The sequence below is a fragment of the Neolamprologus multifasciatus genome, chromosome 20 (assembly GCF_963576455.1).
Source record: "Neolamprologus multifasciatus chromosome 20, fNeoMul1.2, whole genome shotgun sequence".
Classification (NCBI taxonomy): domain Eukaryota; kingdom Metazoa; phylum Chordata; class Actinopteri; order Cichliformes; family Cichlidae; genus Neolamprologus; species Neolamprologus multifasciatus.
This window is the reverse complement of record NC_140458.1, coordinates 20,185,675-20,212,387: the sequence shown is the minus strand read 5'-3', so window position 1 is coordinate 20,212,387 and position 26,713 is coordinate 20,185,675. Positions and strand designations below refer to the sequence as shown.

The window sequence follows — 26,713 nt, the reverse complement described above, 5'->3', positions numbered from 1 at the left end:
TTGTATGGAGTGGTGAAACTACATATATTGAATAATGTTACAACTAAGTATTAAACTTTGCATAAAATGACTTACTTTTATTTAAAACCCTCCAAAAATATGGATTTCAACACAGAAAAAGAACAGTCTCCAAGGCAGAACGCCTTGGGAGGCTTAAACATCATCTCTATAATCAAATAGAAAAACATTATTTAGAACTAAAACAACCCCCAAAATTTCAAATTTCTTTTCTTTCTATTCTTTGTAAGTACTGCCAATTGTCTTTGTGGTACACGGCTTTATGTCTATATAACATACAAAAATGCCATCCATCTGCTCCCATATCAGTTTTATGTTTATGGGCCGCTTCGATGAACCTACTATAAAAAGTCAATGAATTTGCCATTAGCGTATGGGCTTGGTGAGCTGTGAATGGACTCTACAGACTGTTGGTGCTTTGAAGTTAAATGTTAATAAGCTTAATCTCTTCATGGAGGCAACTGCAACAGCAAATTGCAATAGCTTAGAATATAGGAGTCAAGAATGATTACAGATCCAAAAAAGACCAAAAAGAAAATAGACCAAGAGAAGTGCGTGGGGTGATGATTTTATCTGTCAACCTTGTGCATGCAGGTGTGCAAGTCTTTGTCAGGAATTACATGGTCATTTACCTTGTAGTCCCAAAAGTCAGTAAATATGCACAGCATCTGCAGTCATGCAAAAGTTGATGACAACCCAAACTCTAACCAAAAACTGTAACCTTATGTTTAGGTGGAGGTAGAGCAGGTCACCTACTAATTGGAAGGTTAGTGGTTTGATCCCCGTCTACTATGGTCTGCTTGCCAAATATCTTTGGGCAAGGTACTAACCCCAAGTAGCTTTCCGATGCATCTATTCAAGTGAGAACATTAGATAGAAAGCACTTACTTTACGCAATAGTGAAAAAAGTGTGTGAGTGAGACAAGTTGGGTAAAGCACATTGAATGCTCAGAAAGAGTAGAAAAGCACTACATGAGAAGCAGTGTATTTGCCTATGTCTTGGAGATAAGTTAAAAAAGATTATTTTTTTGGTAAATCCATCCAACTTTGAAGTATTCCAGTTATAATGATGACTTTTTTGTCTCCTGACTGCAAAGACTTTGGAGAACACGTTTTTTTGTTAAATAGTTACATATTGCGATAGCTTAGGTTTAGATCATCATCATTGATGATATGAATAGATGTTTACATGTTTCAGTGTAGTTCCCAAAAGTTAGCAAATAAAACTTGTGTGATGCGGGCTATTTCCTTCTGTTTGGTATGTCTGAGAAAATGTGTAGAAAACTAAAAATACAGTGGAAAATATCCTGACCTGATTCTCCTGAATTTCTCAATATTTTACATGAACTTTGAATAAATTTTAGTTAAAATGTTTCAGTTGGTTAGTTGGTTACAGGAGAAATAAATCATACATACATACAATTAAATGATCCAAGTGGCCTTTAGAAATTAATTACATTTAGTGGACACAAAATTTAACGTGTGGGATCATTTAGGAAGGATGAAGCATGATTCAAGGAGATAAGATCCCAACTATGCAAGCATTTAGCATGGCTAGTCTTATGTCAAACAGTCTTCTTGACACTTGTTATAACACCATGAGAATTATTTCACTCCTGCAGATAAGATTAACAAGTGTCTGGCTTCACATGTGCACACCAAATTTACATTTTCAATGCTCGTTATTTTAGTTTTCAATAATGATGTCTTTTTTTAAGTCTTGTAAATTATATAATTTATTCTTGGCCAAGGTTTAAAGGTTATGGCTAATAATTTTTATACATACCAGTACTGCACTTTTTTAAAGAAAAAAAGTATTATGTAATTCCTCAATTAAGCGGATACAACCTTGAAAATATGTATAAAACATTGCTTCCCCTCACTCTTCCTAACACCCTCCCCTCTTTGCACAAAACACTTCAGTTTCACCCAGGTGACGTCCCTTTTGAGTAAGTAATGAGTGTATCACGCAGATGAAAGAAGCTGAAATAAACTATTCAGAAAGCATTCATAAGTCTGTTTCTGTCCTCTCTTCTATGATTTAGTGGCAGAAGGATTTGGCCAATCTCCGTGGCACAGGTTGAATTATGGGCCACAGACAGTCCTAGTGTAGTGTGTCAGCTGCAAATCGATGAACACATCTAAATATATACTTGTATCATGTAACGCTGACAAAATCATCCCATTTTATTTTTCAATAAAAAACAACCATTGAATGGTACTGTGTGTGCATGTGTGTGTGTGTGTGTAGAGACAATGAGTGTTCATGATGTTTCTGCACTGCTGAGCTTTGAGCTTTGACTGTGCCATCACTCAAAGCAGAGATAAAGGGAATCTCCCTCCCTCTTTCCCTCTACACACACACAAGAAACATGGTTTGACCAGTTGAGGGCAGAGTAAGGTGAGAGTAAATTCTCACTGAAGACACAGGAAGAAAAGTAGGGGGTCTATGGCTTTGGGCCAGACTCCCTTTTTTGTGTCTTCATGGACTTCTTTCTTAGGCTGAGAATAGCATTGACTTGTCCTTTGTTTCACACAAATATATAACTGTCTCAGTGGCAAGGTCATGTGATAAGTCAGTTTCACATATACTCCCTCTGTTCTTTTCTTTATTTCAATCAGGCCAATATACCAATAAGAACAAAGTTAAATCAAAACGAGTTTCAATTATCCCCATCGTCAGTGAAAGCATGCCTTGTCTCGCCACTGTTTTCCACCTTGCTAATGCAACGGCAGTCGGTGGGCTGGAGAAGGGCCAGAGGGGGGGTGTGGGCCGTCAGAGGGGACTTGGGGAACAAGCCGTTGACACATTGATGGATCTGAGTCTTGCTTCGCATAATCATTCTCCTGGCCACTCGAGGACAGAGGGAGAGAGAGAAGGAGAGACAGAAGAGGGGAGGCAGAGACAAAAAGACAGACAGAGGAGAGAGAAAGACAGATTGTGAGATGAGAGAAGGAGAGGGAATTAGAAAATGAAAACAGTACGAAGGGAAAACCAGAATGCCAAGTGGTGCATTATTCTGAGGAAGGGAAAAGAGCAGAGAGAGCTGAGTGGTGCAAAGCACTCAGACGGAGAAATTGGGGGAGCAATGAGTGGGAGAGAGGCAGTGAAGAAGGCGAGAGAGGATGGAGTCAGAGGATTGGGGGGTGGTAAAGAAGAGCCGGGGGAGCTGAGCATGTTGAGAGCTGGGGACGATCAGAGCTGCAGCTGTGGCTGGTGATAGTAGCGGATGTGTGTGTGTGTGTTAACACGCTACCCCACTCCCCTTATACATCTGTTCATTCATTCCCCTTTGCTCAGAGCTGGGCGCCGCCAGGTGATCATTTTCTCTGTGAATTAGGACTCCCGGCAGAGTACAGTCCATTAGGGCGGATCGCTGTGTATCAGTGTCTCATGCAACCAATTGAGCATGAGAGAGCAAGCACATACAAGTAGCGGCTGTCGCCACTAGCCTGTGCAGCATTGTGCAAATGTGACACTTGTTTTATCAGGTGATTCTGTTTTGGTGCGTGGGTTGCAGTCAAGTGCGTGGGTTGCAGTTTTGTATTGATTTAAAATGGCAGGTAGCACAATTTTGCTTATCCTGTACTTTTTTGTGTGTTTGCATTATTGTTCCTATCTGCATTCTCTCTATATTGCAGTTTACTATCAACCATTTGGAAACAAATGGACAGAAATCAATGAGCCACAAACACAAATAGTTATTTCTCTTATATCTGCCTGCCTGTGTTGGTCATAAGTACCCTAAAATACTCGGCTTTCTCCAAGAAAAAGAAACACTGACTTTTTTGAAAGATGGCACCTGTGTGTGCAGCTTGCCGTCAGCTCCGTGTTGCTTCTACTAGCCCTGGCGGCATCCGTTTTCTTTAACAATGCCTCTTCACTCTTGGTCTATGACCTCGAATCGTTATTAAATATCTGAACCACTGTTGAGGAGCAGTATCGAAGGCCCCCTGGATGTGCGGATTTCCGTGTCCCACCTGTGGTAGAAACCGTACCATTGTTTAGCCGCCGTTATCCACCTAGCCTTCCCCTCAGGAAGAAGTGCCACAGGAGGTGAGGGAAACGGGCTGGAATACTGGTCAAACTCAAAAACTGTGTTGCGATATGCACAGCTAAAAACCCGATGACTGATCCTCATACTCTACTCAAGAACCTTGCCCTGGACAACAAGCGATTTGTTTCCTGGCGTTCCCTTGCATCGGCTTGTCGTTGGATCATACCGGTGATCATAATATCCAGCACCTACAGCATCTGTCCCCACGTTTTCGCAGAGGTGGAGTGGATTATCAAAACCTTCGCCCCCTATGTCGATCATCTCAGCTGGCAGGGAACCCTGTGCTAGCTAAACTGACCCTGGTTAACGCTAGGTCACTAGCCAATAAAACCTTTATTTTAAATGACTTTTTCACCACTCGTAACTTGGATTTTCTCCTGGTGACCGAAACTTGGCTGAACTTGGGTGAGTTGAGCCCATTTTGTGAACTTGTCCTCCCAGACTGCAACTACCTCAATTTGCCCCAAACGAGCAGTCGAGGTGGAGGATTAGCCACCGTTTATAAAAACTGTTTTAACTGTCAGCAATTAACAGCTGACACTTTTGGCAGCTTTGAACTGCCCACACCTGCCCACACCGGTGCTATTTGCGCTGGTGTAAAGACCTCCTAAATGTAATAAGAACTTTATACAAGACTTTTCTGAATTCTTGGCAGGAATTTTACCAAAGTACAACAGTGTTTTTTGATCATAGGGGATTTCAATATTCATGTTTGCTGTTGTTGAAATCCTCTGCTGATTTTTCAAATCTCATAGACTCTTTTAATCTTGTTCAGTCAGTCAAAGGCCGAACTTGTGAACGCGGTCATACCTTGGATCTCGTACTTTCTTACGGCCTGTCACTCTCTGACATTGAAATTGATAACATCAGTTTTTCTGATGGCATTCATCTATGGCATGTAAAAGGGCATTTATTCCCTTCAAGGACCTGCAGTTCAAAAAAGCACCCCTCTGACAGCCAAACACATCTGTTCTCTGATTGGATTGTTACATTTGTGATTGACATGACATTGACCAATCAGATAAAAGGAAGAAAAATAGGGTCAAAATTCGTACTTGTAACGTCCAGGGTTTTTTCTTGGCTAAGTCCACACACAAATCTTTTTTACTCACACACAAATCTTTTTTACACATACAAATCTTTTTTACACACACACAAATCTTTTTTACACATACAAATCCTTTTTACGCACACACAAATTCTTTTTAAACATACAAATCCTGATTTACAAGTACAAAATATTTATGACCACATTTTGAGCCCATATCCAATAGACTGGGAAAATTAATCAGAATGGCCGACAAATACATCTCCAAATTAACAATGGCCAGTGCAAGAGGTAGTTAGAAAGTACTGCACTCTCAAGGAAAAGAGATGACTGTTGTTATTGGTAATGGACACCATATATTTAGGGCTGGTTGGAGTAGATTGAAGATTTATTGGTAATCACAGAAAATATTTAAAGCTTTGTCCAAGAGGAGTACCAGGGTTAGGGTATCCCTGCTACTCCCCACTGGGTGGTCAGCAACAAAATGAAATTGGGGGAAAAGGATACATTGTATGAAGTCTTGAAAGAAACCAAAAGATATGTGGCCTTAGAGATAATTGTGACCAGGGGCGATTTTAGCCCATTTTTGGGGGTGCTTCAGCACCAAAATGAATCAAAGCACCCCCAAAGATTTCTTACTTTTTTTTGACAATATTTGCTGTTTGTGTGACACACTACCATTGCTGCCAGAGCGATGGTGGCTGAGACGCAGCGGAGCGGATGTGTAAGTGCCTGGCTTAAAACAGGACATATTAGCTGCATTTAACCTTCAATTACTCTTTATATAGTTAGGTAGGAGTCAGACCATGATTCTTTTTAGCTGAAAAGCATTACACCAGGTAACCTGCAGTGTTGAAAACGTGTTTTCCGACAATGTTTGCTACCCTACAATCCGTCCTGCTCTGTAGTAAAATCAGCTACCTTTGACCGTCCTGTTGCTCCCATTGAAATGTATACAGCCTATTTAAAATCTAAAACTTAAAATTGTCCGCAGCCTACTGTTGGTTACCACTGTCCTGTTTGAAATGGATACTAACTAGCTAACTGACTGGATGCCCATTAACCTTATAACTCCTGTTGTATGTGTGTGTGTGTGTGTGTGTGTGTGTGTGTGTGTGTGTGTGTACAGAGAGACAGCCAGGTTCATAATGGATATAAGGAAGTTTTTTTCAAAAAAAGGAGCCACATTCAGGTAAAAGTGTAAAATCAAATGATCTGTCAATCAAGAATAATGTTGGATCAGTGTTTCAATGTTTATATCTTTTATTAGATGTTCATGTGGCTTGGTTATTTGCCTTTTGGTTGAAAGTAGACTGAGAGAGGACTTTTAGTTAGTGATCTTAATAGAATTTCTTTTCATATTAATGTAATTTTTCATCTAATTGAATACAATCTATTTGTGTATGATTGTCGGTCCAAAGATGGAGAGAGGAAAGAGGGGAACGTGAGGAGAAAGTACAAGGTCAGGAAGAACCAGGTAAGAAAACAGACCGGGAACAGTGACAGGCACAACAGAAACTGTTAAACTGACAAAGAGAAAAAAAAACTAATTTTACTCACACAATCAGGAAGTTGTGTTCTCCCTATATTAAAGCTGCTAAACAGAATCTGCAAAACAAACTGGGTTGAAACATTTTACCCTCTTTATATTCTAAAAATATTTTAAGCTTGTTTCAAAGATTCTGTACTGCAGCTTTAAATGTTTTCCGAAAGCACACATACACTTATCAGTGTTTCTCAAACTTTTTACAGTGTGTACCACCTGATTAAAAATGTCAAGCTCTCCTAAGTACCACTATGAAAGCATGAAAGCGAAATTTATTGTTTTGGGAGTATTTTTTAATGTATCTGTATTATATATACATACACATTAAAGTGAATCTCTGTCCAAAAAAATGCACTCAGTTTACTTTTTACTCACTATGAGCATCATTCATTATTCTCCCCCAGTAATTAAGGTTAGGATATGTATTTTTTCTATTCCAATCCATTCTTCTTTTGCAGCATTTAAATAGCCTTGATCAGATTTGATGGTTTTGTTACAGACTTCTCAAAAAAGTGTTTTGCTTTTCTTTCACAAATGTGGGGATTAAATTGTGTTAAAATGTACAAAACAGTGATGTCATGTTTTGTGACGAGGACCCAGGCACAGAGAGACTTGATGAATTTAAGAATCTTATCATTTAATAAAAGAATTTGCAGACTTGCACAGAGATGGTAAAATTATGATGACTGATAGCGGAGATGAGGACAGGGAGGAACAGGGGTTTAAATGCCCAAGTGACAGTCAGAAGAGAACTCGGGACAACATTTAAGGATGCAGGGACTGACAAAGACAGGTTTATCTTGCCTGGCTGGGCAGCTCTCTGGGGTGCTCAGCACCCCCAAAGCTCTTGATCCTAGAATCCGCCCCTGATTGTGACACTGAATGTTTGGTGACTGGTGTCTTGCATTATTAAAGTTTGATGGCAATTAACTACAGTGGTATGCAAAGGTTTGGCACCCTGAATAATTTCATGATTTTATTTATTTTTTTATACATCATTCGTTGTTTGGATCAGCAATTTCACTTAAATATATCATATAGCAGATGAAACACAGTGATATTTGAGAAGTGAAATGACGATTATAGGATTTAAAGAAAGTTTGCAATAGTTACTTAAACTAAATTAGGGAGGTGCATATATTTGGGCACCCTTGTTGTTTTCTTGATTTGAATACCTTTAGCACTAATTATTGGAACACAAAATTTGTTTGGTAAGCTCATTGGCCCTTGGCCCTACAGGTGAATCCAATCATGAGAAAGGGTATTTAAGGGGGCCAAAGTTTTCTCCTCTTTTGCATCTTCTCTGAAGTGTGGCATGGGAGCCTCAAAACAACTCTCAAATGACCTGAAAACATGTTCAACATCATGGGGGAGCGTAGAGCCATTGCGGGGGGGGGGGGGGGGGGGGGGGGGGAGGGAGGGGCCCCGGGGGTCGCGGTATGAAAAGGAAAAAAAAAAAGAATACTTGGACACTGCTAGCATAATGGACAGGTTTTTGAACGGGGGCTCCCGCACATAACGCAAAGCAAGAATGAAGCATCGCTGAATATGTTTCCAAACCAAACTTCCTTCCAAGCCAAAGACTAGAAAATATAGATGAAGCATATCTTCCCTTTGGCTTCACCTGCACAAGTGCCAAGGTAGGTCTCCCATGCAGAATTGGTTTTCCCTGTGTCGGGAGCAACGCGCTGGGCTGTCCAAATCACCGATGAACTGTATCTCACATTCTTGATTTTTAGTTCAACAAACACTTGTTGTAATAACTAACTACTCTTTATACAGTACATTACAGTGGGATACAAATAATATCAGGCTGATCCTGCACAGGTTGTTTCCCCCGGTTTCAAAATCACGGACAAACAGTATCCCACAGTTGTTTTATGTTTTTGAACCCATTTTGCCACAGAGAGGCATTTTTTGAAAAATGTATTGATAGCAATGTTGAATATTATTACACAGGAAAAAAACAACTACACGTAAAATAATTACACCGTGACGCCTCTGCCTTTCTAAATGGAGGGACAGTAACTGCGTGTGTAAAACCTGAAGATAGATTAACAGTAACAGTATTTTGTCTCTATCTGCCATTCTGCAATTCATCTCATGTAAACAATAACGTGGTGCACAGCGTGACGTGAAAAAAGGCACATACCTTTGAGGTTGCGTGACGAACTCTGTATTCCTCGTCCACACGTAAACGCAAAAAAGGTAGTTTTAAAAAAATCTCATTTTTCGGTGATTCGAAACCTTGTTTACGTGTGAACAAAAGACCCAAACACATAGAAACAGCTGCATTTTCAAAAGTACCCGTGTAGGTGCGGACATAGCGTAAAAGAGTTAGTAGTGTATTTTATTATTACCTGTAATTTATTGCAGATTACTTGTATTTGCTTAATTGTTTACTAAAGGTGTGAAATAAACCGCAATGAAGTTTGAAAACTAAATATGGGCGTGTGTGGTTGGAGGATGTGTTTGTGTGTGTGTGTGTGTGTGTGTGGGGGGGGGAAATTAGGCGGTGGGGAGCGTGGACATTTTTCTTCTAAAACAAAGGGGGGCCTAGCAAAAAAAGTTTGGGAACCACTGGTTTAGGGGAAGGATATAAAAAGCTATCTCAGAGATTTCAGATGACAGACCAGCTCCAAAAACCTACATCATCTTGCTGCAGATGGTGTCACTGTGCATTGTTCAACTATTCAGCGCAATTTGCACAAGGAGATGTTGTATGGGAGAATAATGCAGAAGAAGCCCTTTCTGTGCACCTGCCACAAAATGAGTCGCTTGAGGTATGCTAAAGCACATTTGGACAAGCCAGCTTCATTGGAGTAAGGTGCTGTCCACAGGACTGATGAAACTAAAATCAAAACTAAAATCAGTCCACAGGACTGATGAAACTAAAATTGAAACTAAAATCAGTCCACAGGACTGATGAAACTAAAATTGACTTATTTGGACATAGGAGAGCCGGTATGCATGGCGGAAACAGAACACAGCAGTCCAAGAGAAAAACTTGCTACCCACAGTAAAATTTGGTGGCGGTTCCATCATGTTGTGGGGCTGTGTGGCCAGTGCAGGTAGTGGGATTCTTGTTGAAGTTGAGGGTCACATGGTTTCCAGTCAATATCAGCAGATTCTTGAGAACAATGTTCAAGAATCAGTCTCAAAGTTGAAGTTGCGCTGGGGCTGGATATTTCAACAAAACAACGACCCTAAACACTGCTCAAAATCTACTAAGGCATCTATGCAGAGGATCAACTACAGTGTTCTGGAATGGCCATCTCAGTGCCCAGACCTGAATATTATTGAAAATCTATGGTGTGACTTAAAGCGTGCTGTCCATGCTCAGAAACCATCAAACCTGACTGAACTGGATCTGGATCTGGTGTCAAGCCGGCACTGCTGACTGACTTCTGGCATGGTAAGTGGTATGTCATCCAGATATGGGCCAGGCCTGGCGTAGATGACACTGACAGACACAAAAGAACCCGCCCACCACTTTAATCACACTCTAGATCTTGTTTTAACATATGACATAGAAACTGAACATTTAACAGTGTTTCCTGAAAACCCTCTCCTGTCTGATCATTTCTTGATAACATTTACATTTACAATAATTGATTATGCAGCAGTGGAGAGTGGACTTTATCAAAGTAGATGTCTTTCTGAAAGCGCTGTAACTAAGTTTAAGAATATAATCCAGCCACTGTTATCATCGTCAATGCCCTGTACCAACACAGAGCAGAGCAGCTATCTGAATGCTACCCCAACAGAGGCGATTATCTTGTTAATAATTTCACCTCCTCACTACGTACGACTCTGGATACTGTAGCTCCAGTGAAAACTAAGGTCTCTAATCAGAAGTACCTGACCCCGTGGTATAATTCTCAAACACGTACCCTAAAGCAGATGACTCGTAATCTGGAGAGGAAATGGCGTGTCACAAATTTAGAGGATCATCATTTCGCCTGGAGAAATAGTTTGTTGCTTTATAAGAAAGCCCTCCGCAAAGCCAGAACAGCTTACTACTCATCACTGATTGAAGAAAATAAGAACAACCCCAGGTTTCTCTTCAGCACTGTAGCCAGGCTGACAAAAAGTCAGAGCTCTTTTGAGCCAACCATCCCTTTAACGTTAACTAGTGATGACTTCATGAACTTCTTCACAAATAAAATTTTTATCATTAGAGAAAAAAATACCAATAATCATCCCACAAATGTAATATTATCTACAGCTACTCTTAGTACCATTGATGTTAAGTTAGACTCTTTTTCTCCAATCGATCTTTCTGAGTTATCTTCAATAATTACTTCCTCCAAACCATCAACGTGTCTTTTAGACCCCATTCCTACAAAACTGCTCAAAGAAGTCCTGCCATTGATTAATTCTTCGATCTTATATATGATCAACCTATCTCTAATAATCGGCTATGTACCACAGGCCTTCAAGGTGGCTGCAGTTAAACCTTTACTCAAAAAGCCATCTCTAGACCCAGCAGTCTTAGCTAATTATAGGCCAATCTCCAACCTTCCTTTCATATCAAAAATCCTTGAAAGAGTAGTTGTCAAACAGCTAACAGATCATCTGCAGAGGAATGGTTTATTTGAAGAGTTTCAGTCAGGTTTCAGAGTTCATCACAGCACAGAAACAGCTTTAGTGAAGGTTACAAATGATCTTCTTATGGCCTCTGACAGTGGACTCATCTCTGTGCTTGTCCTTCTTGACCTTAGTGCAGCATTCGATACTGTTGACCATAATATCCTATTAGAGCGATTAGAACATGCTGTAGGTATTACAGGTATTGCACTGCAGTGGTTTGTATCATATCTATCTAATAGACTCCAATTTGTGCATGTAAATGGAGAGTCCTCTTCACACACTGAGGTTAATTATGGAGTTCCACAGGGTTCAGTGCTAGGACCAATTCTGTTTACATTATACATGCTTCCCCTAGGCAGCATCATTAGAAGACATAGCATACATTTTCACTTCTATGCAGATGACACCCAGCTCTATCTGTCCATGAAGCCAGATAACACACACCAATTAGTTAAACTGCAGAAATGTCTTAAAGACATAAAGTCTTGGATGGCCACTAACTTTTTGCTTCTTAACTCAGATAAAACTGAGGTCATTGTACTCGGCGCTGAAAAGCTTAGAAATATGGTATCTAACCAGATTCTTACTCTGGATGGCATTACCTTGGCCTCCAGTAACACTGTGAGGAACCTTGGAGTCATTTTTGACCAGGATATGTCCTTCAACGCACATATTAAACAAATATGCAAGACTGCGTTCTTCCATTTGCGCAACATCTCTAAAATTAGAAATATCCTGTCTCAGAGTGACGCTGAAAAACTAGTTCATGCATTTATTACTTCCAGGCTGGACTACTGCAATTCATTATTATCAGGATGTCCAAAAAACTCACTGAAAAGCCTTCAGCTAATCCAAAATGCTGCAGCAAGAGTACTGACTGGGACTAGAAAGAGAGAGCATATTTCTCCTGTTTTGGCTTCCCTTCATTGGCTTCCTGTTAAATCCAGAATTGAATTCAAAATCCTGCTCCTCACATACAAGGTCTTAAATAATCAGGCCCCATCTTATCTTAATGACCTTGTAGTACCATATCACCCTATTAGAGCACTTCGCTCCCGCTCTGCAGGCCTACTTGTTGTTCCTAGAGTATTTAAAAGTAGAATGGGAGGGAGAGCCTTCAGTTTTCAGGCCCCTCTTCTGTGGAACCAGCTTCCAGTTTGGATTCGGGAGACGGACACTATCTCTACTTTTAAGATTAGGCTTAAAACTTTCCTTTTTGCTAAAGCATGTAGTTAGGGCTGGACCAGGTGACCCTGAATCCTCCCTTAGTTATGCTGCAATAGATGTAGGCTGCCGGGGGATTCCCATGATGCATTGAGTTTTTCCTTTCCAGTCACCTTTCTCGCTCTCTATGTATTAACAGACCTCTCTGTGTTGAATCATATCTGTTATTAACCTCTGTCTCTCTTCCACAGCATGTCTTTTATCCTGTCTTCCTTCTCTCACCCCAACCGGTCGCAGCAGATGGCCGCCCCTCCCTGAGCCTGGTTCTGCCGGAGGTTTCTTCCTGTTAAAAGGGAGTTTTTCCTTGTCCCTGTCGCCAAAGTGCTTGCTCACAGGGGGTCATATGATTGTTGGGTTTTTCTCTGTATCTATGAAGCGCCTTGAGGCGACTTTTGTTGTGATTTGGCGCTATATAAATAAAATTGAATTGAATTGAATGCCATATCTGGCCCCATTGTGGTTTGGATTATGTGGCCCAGGCTCATAGAAAACAGGTCTGGCCCGGATCTGGCATCAAGCTGGCATTTCTGACTGACTGGTGTCATGGCAGAGCGTATGTCAACCAAATGTGGGCCAGGTCTGGCAATGATGGCACTATTTATGTTCCTATTTTCCTACTTTAGTTAGAAGACCCGAATGCCATGTTGCATTACTATACTGCTATGGTAGCCAACATTTCAAATGCAGGTTTGACAGGTTTGTGAGTGTACACTTTATCCAAAACCTAGCGAGGGTTTACTCATGTTAACTGCCGGGTGGCTGTAGCTCAGGAGATAGAACAGGTCACCTGCTGATCAGAAGGTTAGTCGTTCGATCCCTTGTTCTTCCGGTCATGTCAAGAATATGAATGTAATTAGGAAGCACTCAGTTTAGAGAGAGTGTGTTATTGGGTGAATGTGGCATTTTGCCCAAACTTATGCACCTCCCTAATTTACTTGAAGTAACTATTGCACACTTTCTGTAATTGCTATAAACTTTATTTTACTTCTCAAATGTGTTTGTCTGCCATATGTTATATTTAAATGAAATTGCTGATCCAAACAGCCAATGATTTGGTGCCCAACTTTTGCATACCACTGTATGCTATGGAGCGTTGTCCTGTGGATCGTTTGTCTTGTTTCTGTTATTTTTGTAATTAAAACAATATGGTGACCTTCTTTTCTCAGTTGTGGCATCAAATAATATTTGATATCTGGGACCACTGATCAGGATACTGGAAACATACTCTCCCTACATCATATGGGGAGAGTATGTTTCCCCATATGATGTAGGGGAAACATATGTATACACCCCTAATATATATATATATATATATATATATTAGGGGTGCAATGATACTCGTATCGATATTGAACCGTTCGATACAGTGCTTTCGGTTCGGTACGCATATGTATCAAACAATACAAATTTTTACATTTATTTCATCAACTTTTCTTCTGACGATGCTGTCTGTGTTCAGTGAATCTGCGTTCGACTACTCCGCCTAGGCTGCACTGTCGAGCACAGATCCACTGAGCGTCACCCACATGCATTCAATCAAGCTAGCGAGACAGAAGCTAAGCTCATTGCAACATGGCAACTGCCTCAATGCCTCCCGAAGTTGAACCTCCTCCACCGTCATTGAAATCTGGCATTTGGAACTTTTTTGGCTTTCGTGTGAAGTATGACCCTGATGGTAAGCGCGTTGTGGACAAAACTACAACAGTATGTCGGATGTGCCACGCCATGGTTAATTACATTGGTGGGAACACAACAAATATGAATGCACATTTACGCCGACATCATCCTAGTGCAAAGACGAGTGAAGGCAGACAAAAACAACAACAAACACACATGCTACAAACTTTGCCGGAGTCATTTAGACAGCCGTTAGCGCATGATTCTAAAAGGGCAAAAGAAATCGACAGGGCAATTGCTACTTTTATTGCTGTCGACATGCGAACCTTTTCTGTTGTCGAAAACACCGGGTTTCAGGAAATGCTGAGAGTACTTGAGCCCCGTTAAAGTATTCCTTCACGAACCTATTTCACCGATTTCGCAGTTCCTGCTTTGTACAAGGAGACAAAAGCAAAATTAGAGACGGCAGTGTCAGCAGCACCCGCTGTTGCTCTGACCTCAGACGGCTGGACGTCAAGAGCTACGCAGAGCTACCTCACTGTCACCGCACATTACATTGATCCGGAATGGCAGATGAAAATCTGTGTTTTGCAGACACGCCTGGTCAAAAGTCACGCCACTGACGACTTAGCCAAAGGTCTCTCTGAAGCTGTGGAAGACTGGAAGTTAGTGCGACCAAATGTGACAATACCTGTAACTACTGACAATGCTAAGAACATAGTTAATGCCGTCACAGCTGCTGGACTGGGGCCACAAATCGGATGTTTTGCACATACAATTAATATAGCTGCTCAGAAAGGAATGGCAGTGCAGAAGGTTTCCAATCTCCTAGCAAAGATGAGAAGAATTGTCTCCTTCTTTCACCGAAGCACAACAGGATGCAATGTGTTTAAGAAAAAACAGCAACTGCTGCAGCTTAGTGAAAAAAAAACTGATTCAAGATGTTCCAACTAGGTGGAACTCCTCTCATGGTATGATGGAAAGATACCTTGAACAGCAAGCTGCAGTGTATGCTGCTATGGCCGACAATTCTGTGAAGAAGAGTATGAAGAACATTCAGAATCGAACTCAGGAAGAACATGCACTGGCTGAAAATCTTGTTACAGTCATGAAAACCCTAAAAACTGTGACAGTCATGATGTGTGAAGCGTCATCTCCAACAGCATCCATGTTCCTGCCACTTAAAATGAACATCCTGAATTCTATGGCGCAGTCTGGTGATGACAGCCCAGCAGTGAGAGATGTAAAAAAACATCAGGGAGGACCTGAAGAAGAGATACGCTGATCCTGCCCTTCAGAATTACCTACACAAGTGCACAGCTTTAGATCCTCGATTCAAGTCCCTGCGACACTTGGATGATGTCACTCAGCTGAGAGTCTATGGAGCACTCACCACAGAACTTGTCTTGAGCATTGAACAAGTAGGTATTCTTTTTTTTTATTTTTGAAATTTTATTTAGCTACTGCTTGATTTATAAATATTATTTAAACAAATACAATTAACAGTTTGGTTGTTTATATTTCCTCAGGACCAAGCCGCAGGCACCACAGAAACTGCGACCTCCGCAGAGACTCAAGCAGCAAACTCTTCAGATTCACCATCAGCATCTCCACCAGAGAAAAAGTCGGCCATGAAGGAGTTGTTTGGAGAACTGTTCATGGCACAGGAGCCAAGGACCAGGTCTGCAGCCGAAGTGGCAGAGGAGGACATTAACTTACAGGTTAGCAGACTGCATTCCCACAGATGATAACCCACTGAGATGGTGGAAGGAACATCACAGCTTGTACCCTCATCTTTCCAAGTTGGCACAGTGTTACTTGGTTGTACCTGGAACCTCTGTCCCAAGTGAGAGGGTGTTTTCCACAGCAGGTGACATTGTCACAGCAAGCAGATCTGTACTGTCAGCAGAACATGTGGACATCCTAATTTTTCTGAAGAAGAACATGGAAATTGAGTAAACTATGTTTTGGTTTGTATTTAACAGGACCTTTTATTTAAGTTGTTTATGCTGTATATGCAGCTAAGTGCTAGCACTCCAGAAGATGAGTGTTAGGGGAGGTCCATTAAAGAGTGATTCATTTTATGGGTACCTGATTTGTTATATATGCTGCTGAGAATTTACCCCAGAAGAAGGGTATAGCATAGCTTTTATTTTGGAAAAGGACATTTTTCTGAAATAAACTCGTTTCCAAACTCTTTTATTCTTTTATTATTTTTGTTGTTTCAGCAACATTTCATTTAAAAACTGTATTTTTGAGTTAAAAGAAATATTTATAATCGTAATAAATTACAAATTAAAAAAGGCATGAACATTTTTTTGTATCGAAAAAATATCGAACCGTGACACTAAAGTATCGAACCGAACCGCACCGTGAATTTTGTGTATCGTTGCACCCCTAGTATATGTACAAGAGCACGTGCATCAAGGTTGTTGTGTTCAATGCTGGATTAAAAGTATTCACTTGAATCATTAGAAACTGTAAGTAATAGGATGATTTAGTTATTTTCAGTGTGAACTTTAATGTTCTATTTTATTTGTTTACTTTGCTGTACAGTTTAACACAATTCCTGTTTGTCTACAGTGTTGCTCGCCAGTACACGTCCAGAGGGCAAACACATTTTCCAACAGCTGGAAGCAGCTTTAAAAGTAATTTAAAGACTTTCAGATAGAAGCCACACAGCAACAGGTTCTGTTTCATTCAGTGCTGTATTATTTCATTTAGAAATTGGTATATTTCCCTAGTGGTGCCATGATTGGTGGATGTTATCTTTAAACAAAAAGAATAACAAAAGAAAAAGAAGACATTTTCTAGATTCTAGACTGAAATATTTCAAATAACATGGCAATGGACACTGGAGCTTAAATTCTCTAGTTTATGCTCTGTTTACATGTACTTATGCGTGATATAATATGGATATAATAAATCTAGTAGTGAGACAGTTTACATTCTAACGATATGACTTATAAGAATTGAGCAGTTTAGAGGAGTTGATGTTCTGGCCTGAATTTCAGGTCCCTCAGCGGTAACACAATACAAGGCAAATTGCTAGTGAACAAAAGTGTGTCCTTTCATTCAAAAGTGCTTAATAAAACAGACATTGGGAGAGGCAGTATAAGACTAATTACATGCATGTGACTGTCCATGTGTGTGTGTTGGTAAAAGAGAAAGACAGCGAGAGACAGAGAAAGAGAGATGAATAAAAGTAGAACGCTAATCCAGTGATGAATCTGTGTGTATTTTGGTGCTGGCAGCTCTGATTTATCACCAACACTTTATTCAAGGTCCTGAAATTAGTAAGTCGCTCCACAAGATGGAAACCCCCGACTTCAGCGATGGCGACAAACTGGGTGTCTGCAGCTGTGTTCGAGTATATGTCTGTGTGTCTTTTTATGTGCATGCATTTAATGTGTTCACCTGCATAGGTTGTTTAAGCCAGCCTATGATGATGTGTGGGTGTGTGTTGATGTCAGACAAATTAGCTCCCGAACTGAGAATGCGGTCAGACCACTGCCAGTCATGAACACACCTAATAGAAACAGTTTTACCTCTGGGACAAAAGTTTCTTCAAGGTGCACTTCCGCTCCCCGGTAGATGAAGAAAATAGTATTAGCTGAATGATAGACTGAGGCTATTATAAAGGTAGCGGTGCTGGGGGGTGCTGGGATAGCGGGTGCTCCTGAGGACATTATGAGAAGCAGTACTCTGGCTGATGATGAAAAGGCTGAAGGCTCTGGCTGGGAGAATTTGTTGAGATATAGCTGCGATACAGCAGGTCCTGGGGCCAGGACAAGCGCTGCCAGGGCTGAGGCTGCGAGATAAAATAAAGTGATTTTCTACACCTTAACTTTTCTCTCTTTCTTGCCTCTTTACCCTCTCTGTATCTCTCACCTGTTGGACAATAAAGGTTACAGTGGAGTGCTCTTCCCTGCTGATGCTATCCCCATGTCCTCTTTTGTCCATGAGGTTCTGTTTATTTTATGTTTTTTTTTTTTATAAAAATCAGTTTTTAAGCGAACAAGACCCTCACAGATCACGTACTATAAATTATATAGATCCTTTGCTTCACAGCTAAACACTTTGCGAACACTGATACTGTTTTCAAACTGTTTAATATCACCAATCACAACATTAAAACCACCAGTTTAATACAACTGTCAAATGCGCTGACACATGACCTGCAGGGATCACCAGGAGGTCTGGAGTCTGGCACCACGAGGCTCGCAGTGGATTCTTCAGGTTGGTTTTCGGGTAATGCCTAGGTGAATCGTGCTGGTTCAGTAAGGGTCTGGCATGCTGAGAGTACTTTGTCTGGACTCTTTCTAAAGTTTTTTGGGCTGATACTTGTGCAGCAAATGTTTTTGTCAGAGGTATGTGCCACAAAAACTGTACAAATTTACCAGTATGTCTGTTATAACTTGGTCTTAATATTTTATTTATTTTGATCACTTTAAAAAGAATGACATTGAGGGTGAGTGGTAACTCTGTCAATACACTGAAAAATGTCACCATAATTTAATCTTGTTATGCAGGTCCATATGGCAAGTGACTTGGTTCATATTGCTTTTTCTCTCAACTTGAGGACTCAAAATGCTTAATACAACATGTCTCATTTAACTCACATTCAAAGAAGCACTTATTTTCCATATCTAAATGCTTTATATCTAACATTCACACACATTCATACCCCCATGAACGCATCAGATAGCAAATTGGGGTTCAGTATCTTGCCCAAGGATACTCTGGCATGAAGACTGGAGCAGGGATGGGGTCACCAACCTAAATAACCTGCTGTTCATCCTGAGCTACAGCCACTGCGGTGACGCTGGATATTTCCAAAACAATCCAGTTGTTGTTGCAGCTTGGTCCTTGATGTGACTGCACACCCTCCTCTTGTTGGAGCAGATATATAGCTGAACCTGGGATTCTGTGTTTTATGCTTCCAGACTAGATTGGCGCTTCAGTTAGAGATGGATGCATTCTGGATAGAGGAGGAAAGTCCTATATCCCTGCTTGACTCTGAGGAAAAGGAGAGAACTGAAGACGATGGGGTAGAGAATAATGGATAATGGAAGCGGTGCGAGCCAGGGAGGACAATACAACTGGTGCAGGTGAGTGACAAAGCAGATGAGAGAAGAGGGGATAAGTCCGGATATCAGAGAATGCAGGCATGTGTAGAGATGGATTGGTGCTAGCTGGCCCTGGGTGTACCTGATATCAGTTGTAAGTGCAATGAAGAAAAAATGGGCAAAAGGAGGTGGATGATTAGAGAGACAATGAAAGTAGAGGGAAGAAGAGTAGAGGAGGGTTAGAGGACAAGGAGAAGAATCGGAGGGGGAAAACCAGGGTGATGGGAGGGAGAGTAAGGTGTACGTGTGTGTGTGTGTGGGGGGGGGGGGGTAAAAAGAAGGTAAGATTACAGAAAAAGAGAAAAAATGGAAGATAGGGTTTGAAAACCAGCTCTAGCCAAGTAAGTTTAAGCATATCCTCCACTGGTCTCTCTTGTTCAGTATGATTTATGAGCACAAAGCCTCAAAACCCTCTCAGACACTGTCTTCCACAGCACTGTTGATGATATGGGTATTTATACACACACACTCTTCCATTTCCTACGTACTGCACAAATGCATCTGTGCAGGTTTGTTTGTGTCCTTGTCCATTGTAGATTTCCTCCTGACTTAACCCAATTTCTTTGTCCTTAAAATACAGCACAATGACTTTGACAACATCAGCCTTTTCAGGAGCTGCTGCAGAAGCAGCAACACACACACACACACTCACACACACAAAGGATTAATGTGGATGTTCTGTATTTATCCCGAGGCTGTAATGGTTCTGGCTTGGCACTTGACAGCTTTAAACACAAGGGCTTAGTGGTGGGATGGTATCAACAGAGAAGGAAAACAACATTCATTAACAACCTTTGACCTATTCATAGACTCTCTGTATCTAGCAAGGGGCTCGAGTTTTCCATTCTGTACACTCTGCCTTGTGAGCTACACAACACAGAGACACAGAATAGAGGAATAAATGGATGGAGAGAAGAAAATGTGAAAGTCACTTATCAGGACCATAATCTTCACTTACAGTTATATTTCATGTATTTCTTTTGTATGAAATGACTTCATGAAGAAAAACAAGCAAATGCATAAAAACACAGATCATGTCTTCCTCACACATCTAATTCATCATAGATAGCCTTACATAGGAATGGGAGTGAGTACACTGTTCAGAAAGACAAATGAAGCGATGGAAACATTGGTGCTAATTAAACAAGTATTAGTGCAGGACTTTCATCTATTAACATCAACAATGGATATAGCAACATGTAATGTAATAGCAACATTATTAGAAGTACAGGTATAGTTTGGGTTAACAGCCTTGCACTTCTACAGAATTTTTGCCCATTTGGAACAATAGTAAAAAACTGTAAAAGCAAACTGTATGAGACCTCATTTGAAATGAACATCTATTCAATTTGTCTGTTTAGTTATTTTGTCAAAGAATGGGTATGAAGCCTAATTTACAAAACCACAGCTGTATTTGCTGGAACAGATGAAGCAACAAAAACAGGAACGAAACTAACTCAAGGATCATATACCATGAGGAAGATTGCAATACCGGACAGAGGAAGATGCAGACATTAAATACACACAAGGGCAAACACAGGAACAGACCACAGGTGGGAGCACAGCACAAATCTGGACCCTTGAGGCAAGTGAAGCAAAACTGAACATGACACACACAGGACAGGAGACTATCAAAATAAAAGAGGAAGTAACAGACACTGGACATGACTAGGGTAGACATGAACAAACCAGAAATTAAGAATTATAAATACCAACACAGAGGCCCTGGAAGGTGACACGTTCAGAAACTAGAACAGAAACAAAGAACAGAAGCTCAAACCCAAAACTCAAGATAACCTAGAAAATAACATTCGGTAGTCCAACATTATTCTCTTAAACAAAAATAAGTACAAAAACTCTGGGTCAAAGAAGCAGATCCATGACATACAAAGACAATACCTATAATGTATTAAAGTCTACACTGTGGAGAATATTCCACAATAAACTGCAATACAATGAAAATTCACTGTCATGTAAAAATACAGAAATTTTCTGTAATTATGTTTTGTAGACCTTGTGCAGATATTTTATGTTAAATACAAGGAATTATCATGTGGAAAGAAAATGAAAGTGATACCATGATGTGGTCAAATGCTGCTGTATAAATAATTACCCAAGGTATCATTGGGTCCTTTAATGAATGTGCGTAAGAATCACCCTCAGTGACTACCACAACTGTTTGCTGAAACCCCACCACCAGGCTGATTTTGGGCTTATCGTTTTCCACTCTATATTTTTATTTTTAGCTCTTCATCTTTTGAGGCCATCTTCCCATTAAGTAGACTTTCTTCTAATTGGCTTCCCTTTTGAATATCGGGTGGGTGGGAATTTTGTCTAAACTTTTGGCTGACTGGGGTTACTTGCACATAGACTGATGTCATCATGTTTATTGTAAGCATCCATCAATGTAACAGTATATATTACATAAAAGATATGGAAGATATGGAAAATCAAAAATTCTATACTGTAAGGTTTCTTGTGAGCATTAAACAGATATCTGGAAACAGTTTTCATACTGATCTTAACCAAACATATGACTCGGGAGAGAAAACTTTACATGCACCTGTGACAAGAGTGCGGTGAGACTGTGCCAGGATTTTAGTATTAGAGGTGAACCTCTCAGCTAGATGCTTCTTTTGATTGGCAAATATAATTTATTTAAAAGTAAATAGTTGCATCAATCTGCTCCTAACATTACTTATGGATTTCTTTTTATAAGGCAGGTCATAATTATTTATTTTATTTATATTATTTTATTTTCTATGTTTTGATTTATTTTCTTTTTTTGGTGGTTTCAGCTTCACAAGTTCCATGTTAATTTGATCAAGTCTTGTTTTAAGTCCTGTAATTTTTTCTCATAGCTGTTTTTTTTTTATTATTATAAGTAGTTGTTCCATGTTGTTCATTCATTGAATAAAAGGTTGGAACTGGTCTCACAGGCTGACCTAAAACAGCAGAAACTTTTCTGAGGCCTTGTGGCCAGCGCCAAATAGTGGATAGATAGATAGATTAATAAATGTTCATGTGCTTGTTGTGGTAGAACCAAACAGTAACCTTCTGGGCTGGCTATCTTTCAGTGTCAACGTGAGACCAAATCTAAAAGTAAGTCAGTTCCCATATTCTCCCATATTAGCATGCTTATATGTTTCCAGCCCTGCTACGGTCTCTATGGATATTTTCCACCTCATAAGTTGAACTTTTTATATAACTAAACTGTTTTTGTTCATGCTTAAAGATTGAGGTATTTCTGCTGGTGTGCAGTGTGAAAGCAAAGTGCTCTAATGGGGTGATATGTTACTATAAGGTCATTAAGATAAGATGGAGCCTGAGTATTTAAGACCTTGTATGTGAGGAGCAGGATTTTGAACAAAAGCTGAATTTGAGTGAACAAAATTCATTGCTGCGTGCAAAAAACATATTTCAGTGTTTGCGCTTATCCATATACACACACAATAGCACCCCCTCTCGCTCAGTTTTTTCATTTGCGCTTGCTCGCAATGTGTTGCTTGCGCTCACAACATTCTCTGCTTCGTACGCTCAACTCTCTGTACACCGTTATAAGTGTGCCACAAATCCAACCAATCACAGACTTGGTTTCAAAAATTCTGATTGACTCTTACGGTCTCCAATCAGCTCACTAGCTACTGCCTTCCGGGCTACTGCCTTCCGGGCAGCTACACATGCTACACATGTTACACATCCTGTAATCCTTGCGAGCAAGCGCAAATGAAAAAACTGAGCGAGAGGGGGTGCTATTGTGTGTGTATATGGATAAGCGCAAACACTGAAATACGTTTTTTGCACGCAGCAATGAATTTTGTTCACTCAAATTCAGCTTTTGTACACTCAAAATTAATTTCTCCTCAAAATGCAACACTTGCACCTGCAATTTTTTTTTACGTGCGCTCAAATTTTTTTTACGTGCGCTCAGAATAGTGGCACAAAAATAACGCCATACCACACGGCCTCCGCAGCCTGTGCTTTTAGGATTCTGATAGTTAGTATGACTTGGGGGTGTTGATTCATTTAAACTAACAAACATAAACATTTGTTTGAAACAATTATTAATTTGTGTACTAACAGGGAACCTAATGTTAATAATGCACATTACTTTAAAGGTTTTACTCTTGGGGCCTATGCTACCTTTGGCTGTGCCGGCTACAGGGGCCTGCCTAGCTACAGGTTTCTCAAGGGTGCGAAGCGAATACTGTCACAGAGAGTGTGCTTGGATCAAGCACGTCAAGATTACTCTGTGAAATAAGAAGTTATCTAAAACATAATAATTAAATTGCTATGCTCCTACACAAAAACACCACTGTGTGTTTGAACATGAACAGGAAGTGATACTGTACCGCATAGAGAACAAACACCAAGTGACAGCACCACCCAAACCACCATCCTTCGGGGATAGTTGAGATTTTTGAGTGCTCTTGTATTTAATTATTTCAATACACTGTTACTTATGAATAATTGGGTGGTAACTTGGTGTTGTAATTGGCATACATAGACTTATAGTCAATGGATACATCTTACTAAAGCCAAAGCTTGTCACCATTAACTAATAATGCCAGCGGGGGCAGCAGTCTAAGCAGAGAAGCCCAGACCTCCCTATCCCAACCAACTCCTCCAGCTTGTCCAGGGGAACACCAAGTTGTTCCCAAGGCCAGCCAAGAGATATAATTTCTCCAGCATGTCCTCGGTCTGCCCCAGGGCCTCCTCCCAGTGGGGACATGCCCAGAACACCTCGCCCAGGAGACATCTGATGCCCGAACAACCATAACTGGCTCCTTTGGAGGAACAGTAGCTCTACTCTGAGCCCCTTCCAGATGGCCAAACTCCTCACCCTATGTCTAAGGGAGAAGCCAGCTACCCTTGGGAGGAAGCTCATTTTCGCTGCTTGTATTGGTTGTAGAACACCACATGGCAGCCAAACTGCTAACAAAGACATAGACAATGGATGTAGCCAGTGTAACTTCATTTGGTTGTTAGTCCATCTATTAAGTACACTAGTACAATTAGTTAAACTGCAGGAATGTCTTAAAGACATAAAGACCTGGATGACCGCTAACTTTCTGCTTCTTAATTCAGATAAAACTGATGTTATTGTACTCGGCCCTGAAAATCTTAGAAATATGGTATCTAACCAGATTCTTACTCTGGATGGCATTACCTTGGCCTCCAGTAACGCTGTGAGAAACCTTGGAGTCATTTTTGACCAGGATATGTCCTTCAACACACATATTAAACAAAAGCGCCTTGAGGCGACTTTTGTTGTGATTTGGCGCTATATAAATAAAATTGAATTGAATTGAATTGAATTGAATATGTAAGACTGCGTTCTTCCATTTGAACCACCTCAGCTGGCTCCTTTCGATGTGGAGCAGCAGCGGCCCTACTCTGAGCCCCTCCCGGATGGCCGAACTTCTCACCCTATCTCTAAGGGAGAGGCCAGCCATCCTTCGGAGGAAGCTCATTTCTAACGCTTGTATCCGCGATCTCGTTCTTTTGGTCACTACCCACAGCTCGTGGCCATAGGTGAGGGTAGGGACGTAGATCGACCGGTAAATTGAGAGCTTCGCTTTTACACTCAGCTCCCTCTTCACCACGACGGACCGGTGCAACGTCCACATTACTGCAGCTGCAGCCCCAATCCGTCTGTCGATCTCCGGCTCCCTTCTCCCATCACTCGTGAACAAGACCCCGAGATACTTGAACTCTTCCACTTGGGGCAGGAACTCATCCCCGACCCGGAGTGGGCACTCCACCCTTTATGGCTGAGAACCATGGCCTCAGATTTGGAGGTGCTGATCCTCATTCCCGCTGCTTCACACTTGGCTGCGAACCATTCCAGTGCGAGCTGGAGGCCCCCACCCGATGAAGCCAACAGAACCCCATCATCCGCAAAAAGCAGAGATGAGATTCTGAGGCCACCAAAGTGAAAGCCCTCCGCCACTTGGCTGCGCCTAGAAATCCTGTCCATAAAAATTATGAACAGAACTGGTGACAAAGGGCAGCCCTGGCGAAGCCCATCACCCACCGGGAACGAGTCCGACTTATTGCCGGCAATGCGAACCAAGCTCTTGCAACGGTTGTATAGGGATCGGACATGGCCCGGAGCAATGGGCCAGACACCCATACACCGCAACACCTCCCACAGGACACATGTAGACTGGTTGGGCAAACTCCCATGCACCTCAAGTATCCTCGAGAGGATAAAAAGAGCTGTCCAGTGTTCCGCGACCAGGACGAAAACCACATTGTTCCTCCTGTATCCGAGGATCAACTAGCGGACGAATTCTCCTTTCCAGCACCCTGGCATAGACTTTCCCAGGGAGGCTGAGGAGTGTGATCCCCCTGTAGTTGGAACACACCCTCCGGTCTCCCTTCTTAAAGATGGGGACCACCACCCCGGTCTGCCAGTCCAGGGGCACTGCCCCTGATCTCCACGCAACATTGTAGAAGCGTGTCAACCAGGACAGCCCCACAATGTCCAGAGCCTTCAGGAACTCGGGGCGGACCTCATCAACACCAGGGGCTCTGCCACCAAGGAGTTGTTTAACTGCCTCAGTGACCTTGCCCCCGGAAATTGGCGGGTCATTCCCCTCATCCCCAGACTCTGCCTCCTCCTCGGAAGACGTGTCAGTGGGATTAAGGAGGTCCTCGAAGTATTCATTCCACCGCCTGAAAATTTTCTCAGTCGACGTCAGCAGCGCTCCGCCAGCACTATACACAGTGCAGGTAGAACACCGCTTTCCCCTCCTGAGACGCCTGACGGTTTGCCAGAATCTCTTCGAGGCAGTCCGAAAGTCTTTTTCCATGGCCTCTCCGAACTCCTCCCACACCCGAGTTTTTGCTTCAGCCACTGCCCGAGCCGCATTCCGCTTGGCCTGTTGATACCTGTCGGCTGCCTCCAGAGTTCCACAGGCTAACCAAGCCCGATAGGACTCCTTCTTCAGCCTGGTGGCTCCCTTCACCTCTGGTGTCCACCATTTGGTTCGGGGATTACCACCACGGCAGGCACCAACCACCTTGCGGCCGCAGCTCAATGCAGCACCTTCGGCAATGGAGACGCTGAACATGGTCATTCGGACTCAATGTCCCCAGTCTCCCTCGGAATGCTGTTGAAGCTCTGCCGGAGGTGTGCGTTGAAGATCTCGCGGACTGGGGCCTCTGCTAGACATTCCCAGCACACCCTCACTACGCGTTCAGGTGCACCGGGTCTGTCCAGCGTCCTCCCCCGCCACCTGATCCAACTCACCACCAGGTGGTGATCAGTTGACAGCTCAGCCCCTCTCTTTACCCGAGTGTCCAGAACATATGGTCGCAGGTCTGGTGATACGATTACAAAATCGATCATCGATCTACGGCCTAGAGCGTCCTGGTGCCACGTGCACTTATGGACACTCTTATGTTCGAACATAACATAAGAAAAGCCTTCAGTTAATCCAAAATGCTGCAGCAAGAGTACTGACAGGGACTA

General features: G+C 41.7%; 2 long non-coding RNA genes across 2 annotated transcripts in view; one reads left to right on the top strand and one right to left on the bottom strand.

Annotated features, from left to right (window-relative positions):
* The window catches only part of LOC146494855 (uncharacterized), a 328,407-nt gene that overhangs the window by 233,236 nt on the left and 68,458 nt on the right, over positions 1–26,713 (top strand). The window lies entirely within an intron of this gene.
* Positions 18,605–26,713, bottom strand: part of LOC146494856 (uncharacterized) — a 45,212-nt gene continuing 37,103 nt past the window's right edge. The window contains exon 2 of the long non-coding RNA XR_014871487.1: positions 18,605–19,315. This is a non-coding gene — a long non-coding RNA (uncharacterized LOC146494856). The remainder of the gene's footprint in view (positions 19,316–26,713) is intronic.